The 21,009-nt window shown below is 41.6% G+C and overlaps 2 long non-coding RNA genes across 2 annotated transcripts in view; one reads left to right on the top strand and one right to left on the bottom strand.

Annotated features, from left to right (window-relative positions):
• LOC121698033 overlaps positions 1–9,322 on the bottom strand; it is a 26,687-nt gene extending 17,365 nt beyond the window's left edge. Inside the window, exon 1 of the long non-coding RNA XR_006026678.1 lies at positions 9,215–9,322. This is a non-coding gene — a long non-coding RNA (uncharacterized LOC121698033). The remainder of the gene's footprint in view (positions 1–9,214) is intronic.
• Positions 5,118–21,009, top strand: LOC121698028. The gene is made up of 3 exons (XR_006026676.1): positions 5,118–5,128; positions 5,169–5,173; positions 20,637–21,009. It is a non-coding gene; the product is annotated as an uncharacterized LOC121698028 (long non-coding RNA).

Raw genomic sequence — 21,009 nt, 5'->3', positions numbered from 1 at the left:
TAGTAGCCTATGGCGATGGCAGCTTAAAAAAACATTTATTTCACTCATCTCGCTGAAATGAACGCAGAATGTGGCCTGTTGCGCAAAGAAATTAATTAGGCAGATGATCTACATCTCCGTTAACCGAAAGCTAGTTTTCAACTCTATTGTTGACGTGAAATATGTCTCCATAGTGTCAGTGAAGTGATAACATAATTATGCAGTTGCCGGTAGCCAGTGTTCACGTCAAGGGAGTCAGAAAGAAGCTACCAAGACGGGCCCTGCTCTGTATCTGTCCCTCCCAAACTGTGCTAAAATTGTGTAGGCTATTTAACAGCCAGAATTTAAAAAAAATGCCCAGGGGAGGCCCTTTTATGATCCACACTACCTCTTACAAAATAGGCCTATTCCAACGTCCATCTAGCTCTTGTGAAGTATGAACTTCTACAACACTGCCTATATAATTGTCAGCAGTCAGTAACAGCATAATGTGACTTAATGGCCTGTGTGATTGGGATGTGGATTGCTCATTTATTATGAGTAGGCCTATAGGCTATGGTATGGCTATGGTATGGTATTCTCTCCGATATAATAAATGCAACACGTTGGGTTTGGCAAGAAATTTGGCAATACTACTTTCACACAAGTGATGACACCCCTGCTTGGAGACAGAAGATTGTCCGTTTTGCTTTTAAAGGTCTCATCTCATCGTTTTTTCATTAATTTTGCAGTGGTCTGTAGTATTGATGAATGCCCTGTGAGCCGGTTTTGGTGAAAAAAATGCTGTCCTGCGTCTGTTTCATGCTGTTCTAGTTTGGTGGGGAAGGTGGGCGGGGAGGAACGACTGGATTTCGCCTCTAGTCATGAATATTAATGACATGCTAATTAATTCACCTCTGATTGGCTAACAGTACTGTGACGCTTCCTCCAGTGCGTCCTCATCCGATTCTGCCTGTGCTATGCTCCATATTCAACTTTACAGTGCTAAAACCTGGCTAAAACTCGAGTCAAAACTGTTGCACAAAATGTCTTCGGAGATACAACTTCATGTGTTTGATCCTAGTATCCGAGTAGGAAGAAGAACCGCTTCCTGATCGTTTGTCGGTGAACGTTGGTTTAATAAAATGGTAACAATTGCCTGTCAGCTTAAAATTTCTCCTAAAAGAGGTAAACGTATGTGACAATCGTCATCTTGCTTTCAAGTAATAAACAGATGGAAACGTTTTAAAATAAAGACCTATTTCTTTACACAGTCAAAAGTCTTTGCAATCTTCCTAGTAGATATTTTACTTCACAACACAGGTAAGCACCCTAAATGCAGTTCAGCCACTGACCTAGCCTGCTAATGCTATCGGAATAGATAGTTATGGTTTGAATTCCATGGTACTATCATTGAAAGACCACTTGGTCATAGCCCAATATATATATAGATCTAAATGCAAACACAACTACCTAGCTATATTTTGCTGGAATTGTACCCGAATGCCTACAGAAGCAGAGAATGTGTGCTGCAAGACTTCTTAATGAGAACTATGGCTTTGATAGCCTGACGTTAGCCTACTCAAGTTGTTTTCTGTCACATATGACAGAAAAAGTAGCCTACTATAGGAATCTTATAGTATTTTGGGACTAAATATTACAGTAATCTTATAGGAATACTATAGTATTTGGACATACTATAGGTACTATAAGACTACTATAGAAAAACTATAGCGGTTACTGGATATTATAGTTATTAGTAGTACTTCTACAGTATGTCCCAATTATTCCTATAAGATTACTATAATATTTTGTCGCAAATACTATAAGATTCCTATACTACTTTTTCGTAAGGGGATTGCTCATGTGGTTAGAAAAATGGGCAACACCAGTACCCCTGTTGTCTGTATGACCCTGTACCCAGGATTAGAACCAGTCTGCCTTAGCATAATGTACTCCCTTCAAAATGCACTAAACATTCGACTATGACGACTATGGCCCTCTGTGAAACAGAAGATAAGAAAGGTAAGACAAACCTTTAGCTTAAAAGGGACAAAAACTGATGAAACTCCTAAAACAAATATACAAAACAGGTCAATTTTCAATAAATAACTTTATTATATTTACATACAGCAGTGGTACTCAAAGTGTGGTCCCCAAGCTATCTCAAGTGTTCCACAAGTAGATGTGGTAAAATATAATAGATGAGTTGTTTGCAATATTGAACCAACTTGTATGTAAATCCAAACAGTTCTGCAACACTGATGTAACCTATGCCAGTTTAAATCATATGAATCCTCTGACACCATAAGCAAGGTGCAAAGACAATAAGCAAGGTGGTTCAGTGAGAAGGCCTATTGTGTAATATACTGTTGAAGTAGGTCTACTGGGTTTTTTTTTTTGCTAGGTGGTCCGTGAAACACTGACAAATAGTAATATTGCAGTCTATTAAAATAATGCAAACACAAAACAAGAACATCCAAACTATGCACAGAATTAACAATGTCCTCTTTTTGCCAGACGATGCAGACATCTGGCCTACAGATCCTTTGTAAGATGGTGCTGGGATTATTTAGGGGAAAAGGTCTGAGTTGTTGTCTCGGCTTGTATTGTCCTGGGGATCCGAAGGGACAACACACAAAACACATTCGTTGGCTGTGATGATTCTATTACATTGCTCTTTGATTGCGCTGGGCCATAGGTGGAGCCATCAGGCGTTATTGTGGAGATGTCGCTTTCATCCTCCTCCTCCTCTTGATCAACCCGAGGTCTTCTAGCTGGCCTTGGATGAACAGGCTTGATGGCAGTAGAGGTAGCAGGCCCCCATGCCCATGGTGTATCCGAAGTGCTTGTATCAATACTCATACTTGTCATGAAGTATTCTGTTTGGGTACCTAAAGTAAATAAATGTGTATTACTGTCAAGTCACAAGATACTAATAGTACACAGGATATTCACTATCTCACACAAAACTGTACTGGCACAATGGAAACAAAAATATTTTAGTGACTGTGGTAAGGTGTATGATGTACTAAGTAGCACACCCACAAGAAGACATTCGGTAATATCAATTCTATCTGTTATGTAGTGATGGGCAAATGAAGCTTTGGTGAACCACTAAACCACAGCAGTGTGAAGCTAGCAACACTAATGAAAAAATCCAATATGGCTGCCACATGTAGATTTTTCAACATAAAAGTCCTTACCCAAACCAGTATATGTAACCAAAAACATTGGTTTGCTAAGGACTTTTATGTTGAAAAATGTATGTGTGGCGGCCATCTTTTTGCTTTTCAGCTAGTGTCGCTAGGTTCACTCTGCTGTGGTTCAGTGGTTCACCAAAGCTTCATTTGCCCATCACTACTGTTATGCAATTCATGGGTTTCATCAGGTCCATTTACACAGGTGTATTAATCAAGCACCATGCAGTCTGCATTCATAATCGAAGTGCTTGGTTTTATACACCTGTGGAAAGTGACCTGAAGAAACCCATGAATTGACTTTCCCAAACATTGACGAGCACATAAGAACCTGTATTAGCCTACTAGAAAAAGACTTCTAGAAACTAACTAGCACAACAATAAAAGTTAGATCACAAACCTTTGCTTCTAACGTGATGACCTAATGTAGGCTATAAGCTGTGTAGCCTGACATGAGGATGTGCTCTGGAAGACATACAAAACACTAAGTAAACAGCAAGTAATCAAACAAAACATCATTGTAGGCCTACAAAGGTCAATGTAATAATGGCAAGAAGACATAAATTAGACTGAAGTGTAAATACCTGAGCTCTAGTGATAGCAACTTAGCCTAATAGTGCACGGGTATTGTGTTTTTAATTTCCCCTGTTTAGACTAGAACAATACCCGTACTTAGTTGAGCATAAGATATTGTTGCTAATATTATTATTTGTGGTTTAACGCTTAGGTTAGAAGATTATAGGTTCAACAAGTTAAATCTCTGGGTAGTGTGGTCAGTTTCTTATGAGTGTAACGTTAGCTACACCAGGCACGTAACTGAAGCATTCCGTTCGCGTTATGTACTGCAACAATTAGCTTCCAATAGGCCTAATCAATGGAAGTAGCTACACCTGGCGTGTTAGTGGCCTGTAGGCTACGTTCGGGAAAATATACCATTCCTCTAATGGATTTTACCAGAGCCCTTCCTATTAGACATTCTCTGATTTTACACGTCGCGAACAGAACACTTCAGTTACGTGCCTGGTGTAGCTTCCTGTAATATAGGCTAGCCTAAGCCTAGCTTGTACCCTTTTCATGCATGCTATTTTGTAACAGACGTTAGGAGGAAAAGTTTGTTTGTACTTACAGCCTGTGAGCTGGTGGTCGATCGTCATGACGGTACAGAACCAGGTTTTCAGAACATCGATGCAAAACCACTTTCTAACTGTAGGCAGTGAGTGTGGTCGAAATGATTGGAACACAGAACTAATGTTGCACTACTTCGGTGGTGGTGTTCCAACGATAAATCCGAACCATTTCTTCCTCAACTCTTGTTTCTAAGGCAAGACATGCAACATTGATGTGTTATTGCCACAAATAACACAGGCACGATTTTTTTCCCGCCATGTTAGCAACTTGCTGTTAGCTCCTACTAGCTGCAGAGAGACAATCCCCTAGCCGCAAAATCTTTCAGTCTTCCTGTAGGCGGTCACAAGCCAAGGTGGGCGAGGCCATGAATAATCAGTTTCCCTTTGGCGTCATTGGGAAGGGCTCTTTCTGATTCGCTTGTTTTTCCGTGTATTTTCCTTCATTGGCTAATGCGGGCAATAGGGGTAGAAGATCATTTTCACGTGCAGCATGCATATGCAACTTGGAGTGAGCTATAGTATTTCGAAAGTAACAAGTATTAAACGGTTTCTCAGTGAATGAGACCTTTAAGGATTTCATCTGCAATGGAAAAAAATGGAACGACATGTAGGCTATGCTTACTTTAGTGCTGGACTTGGACTCGACTTGATCAATAGGGACTCGACACGGATTCGACGTGGATTAATAGCGACTTGACTCGGATGAGTAGTGGACTCGACTTGGAATTTTTTTTTAATGACTTGGACTTGACTCGGACTTGTGACTTGACTAAACACTGGTGTGTGTGGGTATGTGTGTGTGGGTTATGATGTGTGTGTGTGTGTGTGTGTGTGTGTGTGCGCGTGCGTGTGTGCATGTGTGTGTATATGTATATGTCAAAAGTCACAGTCAACTTTATTATCCTGGGAAATAAAGGGAAGGGGAAGCGGTAAGAGTAAGTGCTAAGCCTGAATTTTCAGTCCCAAAATGGTCAGGCTATGTAAGGCCTAGTCCACACGTACCAAACCGATCTTTTTTTCCTCTGTCTTCCCTGGAACCGTATCAAGAATATTTGCATCCAAACGGATCCATCTCAACACGACTCAACGCGTTACTTCATACCCCCGGCCTATAGGTGGCACTGTTTCTTTACAGAAATTGACCAAAGTTTGTGCTTTACAAACAGACAGAATAGGCTATGACGAAATGGCTAGTGCAAGGAAACCAGAATTGTTTGTGTGGACTGATGGTGAACTGTCAACTGTAAAACTAATAAACTTTATTTTACGGTTTGTGAAGGGTGCAGTCCCGTCCTTTATTTGGCTAACGCAGGTAGGCCTACAAACCTTTACTTTCTTTGGTTGTAGGATAGTCCGTGATTCACATTAGTTTTAGCTATCACCGCAATTAGGCTACTAAACGCAAGGCTTACCCAAGTTCTAGGCTATTCTGTCGCCACATTTATAGTATTGCTATAAAACCTTCGTTAGTAACAGTCAATACGTTTGCCTGCATCAAATCGCGCATTTGCATTCAGTGTGCTACCATCGGCTTAACGTGAGTTCTAAGCGTCTAAGCGTGTATGCTTATATCTGATTTCACTCGACTGTGAATGCATGTATATATGTTGTAAGACATGTAAAATAAATGAATGACACTGGCACTACGCACAAATTAATGTAGCCTAAACTTACACCGCACTTTCCTAATAACTTAAGTTCTCTCGTGTCACTGACAGTAGCTAGAATGCATAAAAAAACACCGGGAAAAACAGTGTTCAGTCCACCAAGTCATAAGCTATCGGCGCTGCGCAGCACCAGTTGTGATATTTATCTTACGGAGTGTAATCGTAGGTAATGTCATGTATGAAAACTAGTATTGTTAGGCAATACTATAAGTGCAAGTCCATGGCAGCTGAGGTGTGGCGATGACATCATCGATACGCAAGCAGGATGTGCGGTTTCGCTGTCTAAATGAATTCAAACGGGCTACGGTTTTAATTTTTCACTCTGGGACCAGGTTTCAGAAAAGTGCGGTTTCGGGCAGTGCGTTTACAGGATTCATTTGGACGCTCGGCCAAGACGAAGCAAAACCTCTGCGTTTAACCTAAAAAGCGTCTCCGTGTGGACAGGCCCTAAGTCACTATGGTAACATAGGATCTGAACTTAACCTAGTAGGGGGTAGGTTTTACTCAGGTTATATTTAGGTTATCAGGTTATGTGCACTTTCCGCAAGGCCGCTGCTTTGACACTTGTCACACAATGGTGTTTCTTTTTGAGGAAGGTCCTATATTGACATAGAAGTACAAATCATCCATGCTTTTCACCGTGAGAGGGTGATGATATTCTGTCTTATCCAAGTTTTTGCGAGAGCGCTACCGTTTATCAGCAGAATCTTTAATTTTTTTTTGCAACCGGTAGTGTTTTGTACAGTGTTGGAGACAGAGAGTATATCCGCAACTGTTTGTTGGTTGGTGCGTATATAGTTTGCTTTGCGCTAAAGTGGATCCTGCGCAACTTCATTCATATTCCTGGCCACAAACCCACAAAGATCATTAAAATGGAGTTTCAGCAACTGGCAGGTCAACATTATCTCACAATTATCTTTGGTGGTGGGCTTTCAATTAATGGGCCTTGGCTATTTCAGGCTTTTCTAATGTCATTGGCTGCATTGATGGGACACAAGTGTCCATTAAAGCGCCATCCATAAACGAGGCAGATTATGTCAATATAAGGTTTCCACAGCATAAATGTCTAAATACGTCTAATGGTTAGGCTATAAGCCACTTCAGTTTTTTGGATGCTCTCTTAATGATGTTGATGTTTAAAACACATCTTATGGTAATTGCCAGGTGATATGTGATTCTTCACATCTTATCACAAACGTGGAGGCGAAATGGCCAGGGTCAGTACACGATGCCAGAATGTACCGGGAATCTAATTTGAGCAACACATTTCAACAGGGTGCGTTAGGCCTATACTTTATGGGAATTACAGGCTAATTAACGTGTAGGTTCTAACTTAATGCTATTATGTGCAATTGCAGGATAATTTGATGGGTATCTTGGGGGATAGAGGACACCCATGCCTTCCAACACTCATCTCCTCATGGCCTACCCTGATCCAGATGCTGGAGCGCAAACAAGGTTTAACATGGCCCATAGCAGAACCTGCTTTAAAATAAAAATTACATTTGGGATTCTCAGGGAGAGATTTCAGTGCCTGGGTGGGCTGAAGGTCAGTCAGTCTGTGACCTTCAGCCCACGCATTCAATCTGTGACAAGGTAGTCTATAGTCTAAGAAAGCATCATACAAAGCAGTCAATACATAATATCCACTGAATTATTTAATATATTTTGCTTTTGACATTAATAGGCTATCCAATCTGCCAAGCAAGGTCTCGTTCCTTGGCAGATGCGCAAGTATCGCCTTTTTTTGTTATTGGAGCTCTCTCCTCCTCGTAAGCCTCAAGGAGAACTTGCTGCTCCGCCTCTGAAAAATACGATGCTCTTCGCTTCACCGTTTCGACTGTCAACAGATGATGTCTTTATAAGTTCGCCGTGAACGCACACAACTCTTGGTTAACCAACACGGGGTTGATTGAATTAATGTGTTGTTAACAGTAGTATGTGCTATGTCTAAAATCAATGACCATTTTTTTTGTTTTGCTCACATTCACAACCAGAAAAGTGGACCATTTGATAAAGCTTCTTATTTCTTCCTCAAAGACAGCAATGTGTTCTCAGGTTTTAGATACCCCACAAAGGCAGTATCATCAGTTTAATATAGGTGTGTGTGGGGGCAAGCAGGGATGTAGTGGAGGCTAAACACAAGTAAACACAGTTTGTCCACCTCTGAAATTTCAGAAATAGAGATTATCCACCTCTCAAAAGAGTTTATTCACCAATTGCAGGGATTGTACCTTTGTCTACTGAGCTCTGGATGAACTGCAAGTGAATCAGTACATGCTCGAAGGACTGATTACAGCTGATTCCATCTTGACCCAGAGATCTAGACACTGATTCTGATGTCATGACTTGTCATGGCTAATATTCTATAGTCATGGCTATATTTAGTTAACTGCCTCTGTTTGGTGTACAGTGTAATCAACAGTGTCAACAGTGCAAATGTGTGTGTGTGTGTGTGTGTTGCCCACTGCTGGATTCATACTAATTCTCTCTGCTCTCAGCCATGTGTTTCACAGGAGTCCAGCAGGGAGCAGCTCTTCCCTGTTCAGGCAGTGTTGCGCTGCACTAGCGTCTCCTCCACACTCCTTTACAAAAGCCCCTCCTGCTGGGACCCGCCAATAAAACCCACATTAAATCCATCTGTATAAAACCCCATTCAGCCACCCAGCAGCCTGGAACCAATTAAACACCCCCCCTCCCCTTCTGGAGAAAATGAATTACAAAAATAGATTTAAAATATGTTAGGCCAAATGCCTTTGTTTCTTCTGCCCTTTGGAATGATCAGTTGCTCTGTGATATGTCCCCCCTTTTATGTTTCCTATATCAGATTCAGCTATAGCTGGGTGAGGGTGTTGAGCAATCCATTACACAATACAACTCTTCTTACGGGACTTGTGTTTGCCAATCAGAACTTTCAGTTCTCTACGCTCAGTGAATCATGACGTACACACAGTTAATCTCGGTGTCATGTTTTGTGGATGAAAGCCGTTCCCGCAGTTCCTCTTTCCAACACGCCAATCTCTTGAAGTGAACAATGTCTCATGATGCAACTTGTACTTGCGAGGTATTAGAGAAGTAGTCAGCCCACATTTTGGGAAAAAAAACACTCGACTCAACAGTGCCTAGTGGCCCACCATGCAGAGTGACAAACATCAAAGTTACTGACAGAATATAATATAATAGAAGTGCACTGTGAATTTAAGAAAACAATTTTCTATATGTGGAAAACATCAATATATTGTAATGCTGCAAAAGGACTTACCATCTGGGTCACTGTTTAGTTTGTTTGATTTTTAAGCTCGAACCGAGCTCACTAGGAGTGTCCATCCCACATCCTGGAATATTTACTGAACATTTGGGTGTGTGAAGCTTTGATATCTGACCAAAACAAGTCGGCCAAGTATGATTGATCTGGCTCGCTTCCTCATTCTGTGTGTGTGTGTGTGTGTGTGTTGAAGGGAGGGGTGGAGAGACCATAGCTCAACATGCAGCCGGGGCCTGTGAGCTGAGCTGGCCCAGTAAGGGACAGCGTCAACACCACCGATTCCCCTCACCTGTCTTCCCATCGTCTCCCTCAGATGGGAGTCAATTCCAGTCGCCAACAAAAAAATGGCCTGGAACCCTGGAACATTTGCATAGAAATGACTTGGAGATGAAGCGATGGAGAATCCAATCCTCTTCCCACTGGTCTCCACCCGCCCTCCTTTGCCCTCGGAGCAGCCGATTGGCTCTCCTGGGCCTTATCAGTCAAAAACAATGAGCTTCACGGCAACATCAGCAGTTGGACAGACATGGGGAGGTCTCTCGTACTATCTCATGTTTGCTAAACAGACGGCACCGGCTAAACAGAAAATAGGAAGGAGCATTCGGAGGGAAATCCATTTGAAACCGCTTCCCTGCCCCTTGCCTGTGTGACACTGTGAGTCAATAGCCACTCTAGGACTGTTTTTGTTTTTGGCATTTTTTATATAAAAAAATCAACCTCAAAACATGAAATTGCATCACAGTTTGTAATACATGTACACAAAATTGCAACACCTACAGTATATGGTTCTATGTCGACTCGACCCCCTTTGCCATTGCCTCTACACAACATGAACCTTTTTCAGGTCTCTGTCTCTTGTGTCTGCGTAACTGAAATGGTAGTTGGAGTGGCAAACTTCATAAATTGCTGTGCTTAAATTTAAATGTAGTGTTCCTACCCAAACACAGAAAGTTGCTGGGTTGGTAATCACCTATAGAGGGCCGCTAAGACAGTGGCAGAAGTGCTGTTACTGTATGTGCCATCAAAATGATTTTGGAAACATTATGTTAAGGTAAAAATACTCTTAAGGGTGCCTTTAACACTGTGACAAGTGAAGCACGCGTGCAGGCACGGTCAAGAGAGCACAGAGCAGCAGTGTTGCTGAGTGTTGTGCGTGTGTGCCATTCCCTGTACAGAGCAAAGGTAGAGTAGATGCAAATTTTTGTTTGCTTAAATTCAAAATGTTCAAAAGGGAAGTGTTTGTTATAAAACCAACTAATCAAGGTCATGACTCACTTTTCTCACCTCTCCTCCAGTGCCATCTGTTTACTTGCGCTCAGATCAAAGCGCCGACAGGCCTGTTTTATTGCTTTTTATCTTGCTTGTTGCCATATTTGATAGTCTGATACGCCCTCGAAACAAAACCACTGTGGTATTTTAAGTATGCAGGAATGCCCCTCGCTGAATGATCCTGAGAGTAACATTGCAAACATGTTCCATGCTCCAGGGAATGACGATATTTGATTGGAGTTGATTATCCATCTCAGTGGTATTAACATGCAAGGTGAGCAAAGAGCCCTGTTGGGCCACAGGTGCTGCATGCTGCTACGGTTATCAGAGGATTGGCGTTCACTGCTGGTAAACAGTAAGCAAGCCTGTTTGTCCAATGCGGTTCATAGCGACAAATCTTGTCATGGGGACAAATGTCATCAGTGAGTGGAGGACAAAACTCACTAAAAAACATTACAAATTTATAACCACACTGGGACAGGACAGGACAGGAGCGGTTTCAATGCCAACTCATTTGACTATACAGCCCTCTCCGTGGCATCAGAACAAAGGATCTGTGTAAACATGAGTAGAGCATGACATGAAGTAAAGTTGCAATAAGGGCAGAACAGAACACTTTCCCCTTGGTTTTCCTGTTCAAACAGCTGACTGTTGTTGTATTGTTCTGTCTCCTTGGCCTTTACAACAAAATAAACATGCATATTGCAGGATTCGTTATGAAATCAACAGTGGGTTGGGGCCAAGATCGTTTGACTGCCATTCTGCCCCTCTGGAGTGCTCAGTAGAATGTGATGTGGAGCCGGGTCGGTCTGCAGCGCAGCGCTGGGCTGCCACACCTGAGCCACACGATTCACCTGCCTGGGGGAGGGGAGGGGGCCGGGCCGGAGGTGGCCCACGCTCTGGTGGTCCCAATATCAGCCTGCGTCTCATTTCATTTCGCGCTCTGGCGAGAGAACCTCTCACTCTCTGCTCTCTGTCTGTCCTCACTCTCGCTTTGCATTCTGACGCCTGCCACACAGAAGGCAAACTCGTTTTGAGCACCCGCGCCCTCCCACCCCCATCCCCACCCACCACCCACCAGCCTGCGATTTCACCCATCACTACCTCTCCAAAGATGTGCCAATCAGCGGGGCTGGCAAGCCAGCGCTCAGGTCCAGAGCTGCAACATCCGTGAAATGTCAAATTTGCATTTAAGACGAGGAAAAAAATAAACTCAAAACTCTCCAGACCTGGAGCTTGGCCAAGTACCTGGGTTAAAATGCACTGAACATGCTGTAGCATTGTGCTGGTGGGGGAGTCGGTAGGAGCTCTGTAGAATGGGATAAAAGCCTAACAGGGACTAGTTAATCAGTATATGGTCCAGGATATGACACACCGAGACAGAGAGAGTGTGGTTTTATCTGCTGACACACTCATTCATGTGTGTGTGTATGTTGGGAGCATAGTGTGAATTGGGACCATGGGAGTTGCGGAATACAGTGCTGTTCAGCGTGATGACAACATCGCTCCTGATCATGTCGTACACATGCGATCCTCTGCGGAGCTCCATCGGGGATCTGTCTGTGAGGAACAGCTGGTGTGAAAAAGGTTGCCAACGAGGCAGCATGCGTGGTGCTGTTCCTTGATCCCTAGGAAATCACACCAGCGGCACCTCATGTAAATACTAATGTAACATGAGAATGCAGGAAGGGGGGTCATATTCATGCTATGCCTTTGACTTACTTGAGGATGACACAGCTGTCTCTAATGGCACAGGGCACACAGGTCTCTAGCAGTTCAGAGGGGCTTTCAGCTTGAAGAACTAAGGAATTTGGTGCATACTGGAGGATATTTTTTAGCCTCTGAATATAAATACTGGGAAATCCACAGCACTCTCTTCATACCAAGGCCCATCTCAGGTCCTGGTCCATAGTGGGACCAAGGAGCACTGAAACAGTTCAGACTGGTAACTCTTCTTTTCAGAGGAGTATAGAGTCAACTATGAGTCAGCCATTAAACACACACCCACACACGCAGGCTCCATATTCTAGTCGTCATTAATCCTGACAGGCTTTTTTCTCAAATGTGCAGGCAAACAAACATCACATGGTAAACAAAGCCCTGTGTGAGCGCCGAAATCAATGGGCTCCCTGACGGACCGACAGGTGGATTAATGCCGATCATTCACACAAAGAGGCAAGTCACCCCACATCCATTCCACACAAAAACAGATGGGATGCCGTCTCCCCAGTAGCATGGGGGAGAACCTCATATTTTAAGTGCCTCTCCTCCATCCAAACTCAAAGAAGGTGATGAGGCAACAGCGCCAGTGAAAGATTTAGGCTTTCATGATGGCTACTTCTAGCCTGACGAGCCAGACCCACATCAAGATGTAGGGTCTGGGTCTCACCATTCGCAGTGCTCAGTCCGAGGGGCGGGATAATCGGTTGTCTTTCAAATTCCCTCTGCACGCAATAGGATAGCGCTACAACTCATGAGTCCCATGCATTTTCCCACCAGCGGAGCTAGTTGGCTAGTTCAAACTTTTGTCAACGCTGTTCGCCAACAGCAACATCCCTCTTCTTTGTTTTCAAGTAGCAGGGGATTCACGCCGAACCGTTGCAACTCTGCCATAAATCATTATGTTAAGTCCTCCTACCGACTCTATACACGATGTGGTTGGACTTATCAAAGTTTAATTTTTCCAGCTCGCAAGCCAATGGAGAGTTGCTAATTTGCTGCCGCTATAGGTGAGTCTAGATTTCTAGGCGAGGAAAAGATTCATATTATTCTCTGTTCAAGTCTTTTTTTTTATCTTGTATCGTCTTACAGGGCCCTAATTGCTATGACAGACAAATACAAATGTAATACCAGGAGCAAGACCCTTAGCACAAACATAGGTGAGGCAGCTCAATGCTACTACACGCCATGTTTTTTTTAGTTCATGACCACATTTTCCCCCATCATTTAAATGAGGACCCATAGTGTCTTAACAGGTGTCTGTCTGCTTGTTTCACATATTTATTCATATTCTGTCATCTTGGCTGCTCCAGTGTATTCAGGGAAGTCATTTGATTCTATTATTTTCTGTGGAGTGAACACCATACGGTGTGATATTTCCGTGGGCATCATCTGAGAGCGAGTGGAAGCAGGAGTGGGATGTGAGCATGGCTGTCTTTGGAGGGGTATTTCTGGGGGGCTCCCTGTACAGCACTGTTAGAGTGACACTCAGTGGACGGCAGGAAGAAGCACTTCACTGTGCAGGTATACATGTACACTGAATCACACTCTGCCAGAGGAATGGGCTAAAGCACATTCTGTATAGTATCACCCTTGTACGCTGGCATGGACAAAAATTCTGGTTGAGTCAAACATGCAAAACCAGTTTGACAAACACAACACCTCTCAATCAGGGTAAGGAAAGGACCTTTTGGCTGTGTACCTCAAAATATGTGATTATGTTGGATGTATGTTATTATTAATGACTAGACTTAGAAGCATCTTGATAATAGGAAATTGAAGTGCAAAATACCATTTGTTGACACAAAACACACCCTTTAGTCATTTTCACCCTGAAACATGAGATTTTATCTCATTCCATTATATCACAGAATTATAACTACATGAATCATTAAACATACTCCAATCTCTCACAATGTCACAATAGCATGTTGAAGGATTTCCATCAAACTTGGCAGAATTTATCACTATGAAAAGCTACATCTGGGCTATACTGTGCACAGTTTCTCAACACCTTTGGCATACTTACTCATCATAAAAGCTACATAACCGCAAAACATTATCTATAGATAATCGTGCACAGTTAATCTTGTCACATTTATGACTTTTATATTCATGTCATCCTCCCTGACTGTCACGCAAAAAGCACAAAGGCCCAGAGCAGTGAACTTCACAGCCAATAAGGAGTGCTGTGCCTCCCATGACCTGGCACACTCAACAATTAAATCCGAAGCGACACAACTTAGAGACGTTTGAAATATTGTATTAATATATAATATAGGTAACACTTTATAATAACTACACACAATTCATCATTTATTAAGCCTTTGTTACTTATTAGTTAATGGTTTGTTCATCATTAGTCATTTCTAATTTATCATTAGTAAAGCATTTGTTCACACAGTTATAAATAGTTTGTTCATAGTAAATAAGCCTATATCTAAAATATGTTTATACATTATTGTTAATACTTAATAAATGATGCAATAATATGGTTTTGATTAAGTAATATTTCCATTATTTAACAGTTGTTACATACACATGATTAGTTAGGGTGAGGATACATATTTTATAAACCACTTCCTAATACTATAATTAATAATTAACTTAGGAGTTACAAGTGGTTAGTTAATGATATTTTGTGAGCTCATCTAAAGTGAGGACGTTGTATGCCTTGCAACACATTTACAAATGAGTTATAAAGTTTACACTTGCATTTATTCATTTAGCCGACACTTTCACCCAAAGCGACTTACAGTACACATGTCAATGAAATTAAATGGCAAGGCCACATTGGTGGACACTGGGGTTTGAACCCCCAACTTTATGGGTTACTGCATGTTAACCCGGCTCCCTATCCACTACACTACCTCTGCCCAGTGGTATTACAACACTCAATTCAAAAATATAATATAGATATGCGTGTTTACTATGAAGAAACCATTTTGAACTGTGTGTAAACATGATTTACAGATGAGAATTAATGTAGGAATAATGCTTTACAAATGAAGAATACAGCATTTAATAATAGTTTACAGATGTTTAATAACAGTGTGTATTAGAAGAAAACAGAAACTCTTGCATAGTTGTAGGGGTTTCTATCTGGGCCAAGGTAGTGTAGTGGATAAGGAGCTGGACTAGCATGCAGTAACCTGAAAAGTTGGGGGTTCGATTTCTGGCTTTTACTGTTATGTCAATGGCCTTTAATTTAATTGACATGTGTACGTCGCTTGTCTGCTAAATGAATGAATGTAAATGTAATCTTTACAACTCATTTGAAACTGTGTTGCAAGGCATAGAAAGTCCTCACTTTAGATAAGCTCACAAAATATCATTAACTAACCACTTGTAACCCCTGAGTTAATCATGAATTATAGTATTAGGAAGTGGTTTATAAAATATGTATCCTCACCCTAACTAATCATTAGTGCATGTGTATATTATTGCATAATTTATCAAGTATTAACAATAATTCATAAACATATTTTAGATATAGGCTTATTTACTATGAACAAACCATTTATAACTGTGTGTACAAATACTTTATTTATGACAATTAACATAGGAACAATGCTTTACAAATGATAAACAAAGCATTTTGTAATAGTTTACAACTGGTTTATAATAAGAAAATGATTTAATTATAAGTGATTGTTTCATTACTTATTAAGTATAAATCATGTACTTACAAACATATTTTTGGGATAGGCTTATTTGCTATGAACAAACCATTTTTAATTGTGTGAACAAATGCTTTGCTGATGATAAATTATGTATGAACAAGAAATTACTAATGATGAACAAACCATTAACTAATAAGTAACAAAGGCTTAATAAATTATGAATTGTGTGTAGTTATTATAAAGTGTTACCAGTATATATTCTCTTTTGATCCCGGTTTCCCGATTGAGGGAAATTTGGTCTCTGCATTAATCCCAATCGGTGAATTAGTGAAACACACAAGGCACACAGTGTACACACAGTGAGGTGAAGCACACACTAATAGAGTGTCCCAGTGACGCCACTTCCGTTTGCCTCCATGGGACCTATCTTTCAAAAAATGTTGAACACCAGTCTATGGCGAAAAAGAAATTATTTTCTGGTCCCGGTTGACTTGTGCCTTGAATTACCCATATGATGTCAATTTTAAAGACAATTTTTCATGTAAAGACATTTGCCGTTTGTTTCGTAACTACTGAATTACAACATTGTGAAAGATCGTAATTCCAAGTAATTGAAGTCTATTGAACAACAGTACTTTCTTGACGTGAAAAATTATCTTTTAAATTCACACACATCATATGTGAAATTCGTGGCACAATTCAAACTGGACCAAAAAATAATTGTTATCTCTCCATTAACTCCCGTTCATAATTTTTTTAAAGATAGGTCCCTTGTAGCGGAAGTAAAACGGAAGTCACTAGGACACTCTGTCTCGGCGCAGTGAGCTGCCTGCATCAACAGCGGCGCTCGGGGAGCAGTGAGGGGTTAGGTGCCTTGCTCAAGGGCCTACTGGTTGGGGTTCGAACCGGCAACCATCCGGTTACAGGTCCGAAGTGCTAACCAGTAGGCCACGGCTGCCCCAACTCAATCAATTCATTGACATTCAGAAATCATATAGCAATCGCATTAACTGTCAAAAGAGAATCACAATTAGATATTTTCCCCAAATCGTGCAGCCCTAGTTGTGGGGTCAAAGGTCAAGGTCAACGGCATACAGGATTATGGTAAGTGGAGGCATACCATTCAGTGCTTTGTGTTGAGTTGGATTTCATTATCAAATTATTATGACCGCCGCGCAGCAAAGCGGCCGTCATATAGGTTTAGTCAGATTTTTTTTTTTCCCGCATGTCCAAATTTCCGTCAAGGATTCCCGGGACACTGTAAGACCGGGGTACACGAAACTTGGTGGGAATGTAACCCCACATGGATAGCATGGAACCTCCTTTTTTCGTTTTGATCTGTAGCCCCTCCGCTGGACTGGACCCCCCGAAAGGAGGGTAGGGCAGACACAGTTTTCTGTGAATATCTCGAGAACCGTAGGGTTTAGGAGGACTATTTTTTTTGTATGTTGATCTCAAAGGGCCATGTCAACCCATTCCATAACCACTCATTTCATGTATAGCGCCACCTAGTTAAACACAAAAAAGTAAAAATGAGGTGTTGTAATCGCAGGTATCTGTGACCTAACATAGTCAAAACTGCACGAAATTGGAAGTGTAGGATCATTATGACACCCTCTGAATGCACGCCAAGTTTCGTGGAATTCCGTTCATGGGGGGCCACACAATAAATTAATTTATGTTACTATACACCAACTGGCCTGTAGGTGGCCGGACACAGTTTTCTGTGAATATCTCGAGAACCGTAGGGCCTAGGAGGTCCACCTTTTTTTCTATGTTGGTCTTAAGGGGGCATGTCAACCTATCCCATTACCACTTATTTCGTGTATAGCGCCACCTAGTTAAAAATTAAAAAGCAAAACATTAGGTGTTTTCATCACAATATCTCTGGCTGACAAGGTCAAAACTGCACGAAATTGAAAGTGTAGGATCATTATGACACCCTCCGAATGCATGCCAAGTTTCGTGGACTTTCGTTCATGGGGGGCCTTACAATAAAATAATGTATGTGTACATTTAGTGACCGTACACCAACAAGGATTCCCGGGACACTGAAAGACCGGGGTACACGAAACTTGGTGGGCATGTAACCCCACATGGATAGCATGGAACCATCGCTTTTCGTTTTGATCTGTAGCCCCCCCGCTGGACTGGACCCCCCGAAAGGAGGGTAGGACAGACACAGTTTTCTGTGAATATCTTGAGAACCGTAGGGCCTAGGATGACTAATTTTTTGCGTATGTTTGCCTCCAGGGGTCATGTAAACCCATTCCATATGCACACATGTGCATAAACAGATACACACGCACACACATACATTCACAGTAATCCTATGTATGACACATACTCACACAGTAGACATATATACGCATGCATGCACATGCACACACACAGGCACATAAACAGGCAAGCACATTCACATGCACGCACACACACCCACCGACACACCCATAAACATAAACATGTACACGCACACATGCACACAATTCAAGAATTTCTCAGAATTATAAACAGGCAAGATGGGGGTGGGGTTGTATAAAATGTATATTACATGTGAAATCTATGAACTAATCATGTTTTGGTACTTGTTGTCTAGCAGATACCAGTGAGAATTGAGTGTGCATAATGCAATTCAGTGAGACATTTAGAATCATATATGCCTTTCAGTGTGACTTATTTTTGTGGAAAACATGTGCTGGACTGGGTGGCGGTCATATTTTGTACCGCTCTGCGGTACATCTAGTTGTACATGGTTTTCCTATGAACTGACAAGATCAATCTCCCATGCTGGAGTAGAACAGACTGGCGGTGTATGTGTGAATCTGAGTATCATTAGAACTTTTCTGGCACGTTACAAGTATATTTGCATGAAGGGAGTGCTTATAACTGGCACTGAAAGGTTTATCCCTGTGTTCTTTGCCTGAGGAAGGAAGAGAAAAGAACAGGAAGCATGGCTCAGCAGGCTTAGAGCTGTCAAAGGGGTCATTTATGAGGCAATGGAACCAGCATTGCTCACACATTCTAGACACACAGTGAGTGATAATGATAGACAGATTATCTAGCAAAGATCACTCTTTGATTCTATTCTCACCAACACTACCAGGAGAAGCACTGAGAGTAGCATAACAATCTAATATCCTCAGTTTTTTTATGTTCCATCTGGTTCAAGCATAATCAGTTACATCACCTGTCACTTTTAACTGCACCCTTTAGAGCCTTTCAAATTGGTTGTGCCTTGGTTTATTTCATGTTGTGTTCACAAGAATTAAATTGCTATGTTATGACTATTTGTATGTTCCCTAAAATTGTTTATCATTATCTTCTAAACATAATGTGTAGGATAGGAGGTTGGAGGGTTGTTAGTTCTCATCTTTATAATACAATGATTAACAGGCTAGTTTGTTTTATTAATTTTTGTTTTGAGGAGGAGGGCGGGAGAGAGTGAATAGCCTACCGGAAACAAGCCTTTGTGTCTAAGACATGATTGTGCAAGACCACACACACACACAAACACAGATACGTGCACATGAACGCGCGCGCACACACACACACACACACACACACAAAGTTACAGATCCCAGATGTTCCATTTCCCAGAAGTCATGCATGAAGAGTTAGTTGATAGTAAAATTTTGTAAAATTGAAAGTAAAATTGTCTTCTATTCAGGGCTTGAAAACGAAATTATTTTTCAAACGTTCCGTTCCGAACGGTTCAGGTAGGCCTATGTTTAACGTTTTCGTTCTTGCATGCGTTCCGCCACCAACATATCGGTCCTGAACCGGTTCGGAACGCAAAATATCGTTCGTTCTTAAAGTTCCGGCAGTGTTTGGCGGGCCTATCAAGTCTATTTTTGTGAACTTTACCTTAGAATAGACGTACTCATTATTTCCCCTTGATTTAGCCTATACCGTAGCTATGCCCAAAAATAATAAATCACAGGCGGCATCCAAAAACATTCAGATGGGCTATCCATCCCATAGCCTACAGACTTAGTGTAAGCCTAACCTATGCCTATAAATAATTTCTTATACGATCCTTCACTGGGCTAGTGCCTGCTGTGTTAATATGACTGTGCTGATGCTAAGCTGCAGCTCCCTCAAATCTATATAGGTTCTCATGCATATTAGGCTAGCTTTTGCCAATGAAAATGAATGCAACAAAAATAAAAAAAAACAGTAGGCCTACTGCTGCTAACTAAGAAACGTTTACGTTACTGTAAGGAAATTATTATTATTGTATAACCATTTGTGTAAACAGAAATATTGTTGTGCTGAGTTCTAAGAACAGGGAGTTCAAGTTAAATGTTGTTGTGCTGAGTTCTAAGAACAGAGAGTACAAGTTAAGTGTGCAGACAGACAGGAACTGCACCCATCTCATGTCTAGCTTTCCAAAAACGGGAGATTTTTTTTCGGGGGGGGGTCAGTGTTTATACCGGAGCTGTGTTTGCATATTTAATACGTTTCATACACGTGTTTCAACACTGAATTTCGGTCGTTGCTTTTACTTTACCATTACTAAACGCATGCCACTTATGTATCCACCAGCTGCCTGCCTGCAGCCTACTTCCAAAACTCCAAAGCTGCTTGCTGTCAGATTTGGTTCCGAGGGAACAAGTTCAGTGTATCAACAACACTCAATAACAGTTTATGTGATGTGTTAATCAAGGAGGCCATTCATCTAGCCCGCTTCCTTACGACGAGACTCAGGCTGCACCCACTTCCTTATTTGGGTTGCCAGGTTTTAGCCTATGACAAAACGGTTGAAATTGAAACTAAGTGATCGTGTATGTGTAGGGTGTATTTCATAGCACAATGGAGAAGTTTGCCTCGAACGTCGACTACTAGGCTGCAGCCTTCCATGCCGCGGTCCATCCCTCCAATGAGCGTCGTCAAACAGTAAACGTCATTGACAGCGCCACAGTTTGTCTGAAAGAGCGACAAGATACTTGAGGTTGGACGCTGTAAAAGCCGGCGTCTTTGGAGCTAACAGTGCTAAAATCAAGGATTTGACAATAAAAGAGTTACACATGTACACCGATGTTTGGTATTAATGTATCTTACAACCTATTAGCCTACTAGATCAATGGAAATGGGCCTGTGTTGCGCTGTATCAATGTTACGTTATATCCTCAGAAACAGACGATAAAAAAAACGTAATTTCATGGATGTTTATGTGTCTGA

Source organism: Alosa sapidissima, chromosome 2, assembly GCF_018492685.1.
Source record: "Alosa sapidissima isolate fAloSap1 chromosome 2, fAloSap1.pri, whole genome shotgun sequence".
NCBI classification, from domain to species: domain Eukaryota; kingdom Metazoa; phylum Chordata; class Actinopteri; order Clupeiformes; family Clupeidae; genus Alosa; species Alosa sapidissima.
The sequence above is the reverse complement of the archived record's forward strand: the minus strand, read 5'-3'. Positions and strand labels throughout refer to the sequence as shown.